This window comes from Cynara cardunculus (genome assembly GCF_001531365.2).
Source record: "Cynara cardunculus var. scolymus isolate 2C chromosome LG 16, CcrdV1, whole genome shotgun sequence".
Lineage (NCBI taxonomy): Eukaryota > Viridiplantae > Streptophyta > Magnoliopsida > Asterales > Asteraceae > Cynara > Cynara cardunculus.
In genome coordinates this window covers 7,085,121-7,088,889 of record NC_037543.1, presented here as the reverse complement: position 1 = coordinate 7,088,889, position 3,769 = coordinate 7,085,121, and the positions used below count along the sequence as shown (strand labels likewise).

The 3,769-nt window shown below is 32.6% G+C and overlaps 1 pseudogene; it reads right to left on the bottom strand.

Annotated features, from left to right (window-relative positions):
- Nucleotides 1–1,981: 1,981 nt before the first annotated feature.
- LOC112529669 lies at nucleotides 1,982–3,117 on the bottom strand (annotated as a pseudogene).
- Nucleotides 3,118–3,769: the final 652 nt, after the last annotated feature.

Genomic DNA, 3,769 nt, shown 5'->3' with positions numbered 1-3,769 from the left:
AGTTAATTTGATATTTAATATCATTATATATTTAATATATTTTTAAAAAAATTTAAGATATCTTTAAAATAATATTCGTTTTTCTCAAAATCACAGAAAACCGTATTATAACATCAACAGGGGACAGAATAAAACGAAACATTAAAATCGGATGTATCTCGTTGCATTATGCGAGTACCGTTCTAGTTATATTATTAAACATTAGACAAAAACTCTTAAAAATCATTTTTTATGTATGAAGTACTCTTTATTGTGTATATTACTTAGAATTCAAGATTACAAGTAAATTGTACGTAAGTATAGCTTGTAAAAGCTCTATTTTTTAATTTATGTAACAACTCGTGGCAGATAAACATAATCAAATACCGGATAAAAATCTTATTTTAAATATAAAAAAATCTAAATTATAATTAGGATAATTATTGAATTGTAATAGAATAATTAATTATTTTATTTATAAAAAATTATATTATTAAACCAAAAATAAATTACTTCATTACTAAACTGAAATTAAATTATAATAAAAAATTGAATTATACAAAAAACGAGAATTTTTAAATGGTTAAGTTGATGCTAATATCGATAAAATTTTATTTAATTTTTTATGATATCTTCAAATTTATATTTTATTTAAAAATAACACATTTTCGGTTTCTTAAAACTACATAAAACCGTATTATATCAACAGAGACAGAATAAAACAAAGTATTAAAATCGAAATATGTTTTATTAATATTAATAATAAAAAAAGAGATTCTAACTTGGCAAGTAGATATGGAATTTTTGAAGGTTACATGGGAAAGCTAGCTACTATAAGGTTGCGTTTGATTCGTAGAATGGAATTCGATGGAATTGGAATTCATCAAAGGAATTTGACTTTGAGGAAATGGAATAGAATCTGATGGAATTTGACCTTGTCCTGTGATTGCGTTTGGTTGCATGGAATTGGAATGAAATTCTTAACGGAATTGGAATTTTTTTTGCTTGGTTCACGAAATTCAACTTTGGAATCGGAATTAAATATCAATAAATGACCTTTTATGATTTTTTTGTCATTTTTAAAAAAATTAAAATTACCATTAAACCAAATTACATTATTAACATCAGATAAAATTTGAAATTGTTCACTAATATTAATAATATCTGAAATTGTTCACTAAATTTTGTTTAAAGAAGTGATYGGTGTCCTAATTCCATTCAATTTGGGATCGAACCAGAGAGCGATTGAAGATCCAACCAGAATGGCGATCAAATTTTGTTTACAAGAGAGAGAGAGAGAGAGCGTACCTGGAGATCGAACCAGAAATGTAGTAGATTAGATGGTAGAGGCATTCAATGAATTTGGATTAGAGGAATAGAGAATGAATCTGTAGGAAAGGAATTGAAATCCTAGCATGTTGCCGTGGAATGGTGAAATCTGTGCGTGAAGGAATTGACCGGAATTGAAAGGATTCAATGATCTCATTCCATTGAACCAAACACTCCATTTGGAATTTGGTCAAAGGATTGGATATTCCAATTCCTTTCAATTCCTATGATCCAAACAGCCCCTAAGACTGCTAGTAGAGAAGAGCAACACAAAGCCAAATCTAATTAGCAAGAAAACAACAGGTTACAACTGAATGTGACAGCTTTTAAACTCAAAGTTTGGTAAAAAGAAGGTATAATAAATAAACTTTGTGCTCAGTCAAATGGATCATCTGATATATGCATAGGATGTGATACTAAAATTGCACTTTTGTTGATGGTGGTTGTTGGGTTTTGCTTGTTGAATGATTTAATCAATTGATATTTGGTTAATTGTGTAAAACTTTTAAAAGAAAAGTGCAAAAAAATCTAATGGACTTTACTCTTTGGAACAATTAAGTATTTGGACAATTTTTTGGAACAAATAAATCATTGGACATTCTAAAACTTGTCAAATAAGTCATTGGACATTACAAAACATGTTATAAAACTCCTTAGACTTTCTGGAATATTTTTATTGGATGTTATAGATTATCTTGTTACGAGCCTCTTCGGTGCTACCACATTTCATATACATGTCTACAAGGGTTGTGTTCACCACAACGTCAAGTGTGATTTTGTTCTTTTGGATGTAGATATGAATCCACTATCCACCTTCCTTGATCAAGCGCACCCAATTGGGCACAAACCGATATAGCACCAACAACACATAATTTATCGGATTTTATGTCATTAGAAAGCATTAGATTGAAGAAATGCTTCTTTGGGATCTCGGTGCTGTGAATAGCCATCGATCATAATGCTCCAAGAAATTACATTCTTATGTTTCATTTCATCAAATAGTTCCAGAGTTGCCACGATATCGCCTACCTTTGCGTATGAATCTATCATGGTATTCCATGAAACCATGTCATGTTTATGCATTCGGTCAAAGTGTGACCGAGCACGAGAACACAAGAACATACACACACAAATTAGTACATGTTAATCAGAAGAGAATTGTAATAAATCAAGATGTTTTTAGCGTATGATTAACGTTTGCAAACTGTCGTACCCGTTAATCATAATGGACCAAAAGACAACATCTCTCTCAAACATTTGATCAAACATCTTATGTGCTTCCACTATATCACCACATGCTGCATACCCACTCAACATCAAGTTCCATGATACCAAATCCTTCATATGGAACCCATCAAATAAAACCCTGGAACAACTCATCTGGTGACACTTACAATACATACCAATCAACCCATTTATCACAAACAATTTCAAATAAAAAAACCCAACTTTCACAACTTCTACATGAACTTGTCTGCCTTCCCACAGTCCGCATATCATTGTACACGCCTTCAACACAAATGGGTATGAATAATTATCACAATCAATCCCATTTCTTTTCATTTTAGCATAAATTTCAAAAACCCACTTGTGATTTTGAATTTGAGTTCTTGATATGGGATTTTATCATCATGTTGTACGTGTAACTGATTAGATCAAACTGCAACGGCGACCGGCATAGGGACGGTGCAACAACAGCGACCAGCGATGGGACGGTGGTGTATGGCGTCGAGTGGCGACAAGGGAGGTGCGATGGGGGTGGTGCAGCAAGGACCCGCGATGGGACGATGGTGGAGGCGCGTTAAGCATCGAGAAGGAGACGATGGTGTGGTCGCATGAGGGAGACGAGAGGGAGATGGTGGTGTGGAGACGAGAGGGAGACGATGGTGTGGTCTCATGAGGGAGACGGTGTGTGGAGATGAGCAGTCATCTTATCTTAGGGTTTTGTTTAGGGTTGTTTAATTTTTTTTATTAATTTGAGATTTACCTGCTATTCAGGTTATAGGTTACATTTTCAAAGAATGAGGATCTATTTAACAAGTTTTAAAAAGTCTAAGGAGTTATTTAATAAATTCTAAAATGTCCAAGGATTTATTTGTTCCAAAAAATTATCCAAGGACTTAATTGTTCCAAATAGTAAAGTCCATTGGGTTTTTTGGACTTTTCCCAACTTTTAAAGCAAATGTTCGTAATCTCTTATCATTTTGAGGTTTTGCACTCAACTTTATTAGCAAACACTTGAATCCCTTTTGACACTAAATCACACCTTACCACTTTATTCTCATTTCTACTCTACTACATAATTCCTTTAACTTTTAAAAAACCTTGTGCCTAACACTTGTATGTAACATTTTTAGAACAAACCAATTTCTCCTTCAAAATCAGTGGATTCTAAAGATCAAGCTTGGATAGTAAGTAGAAATGGCATAAGTCAAGAGTACACACTTGAGTTGAACAAGGA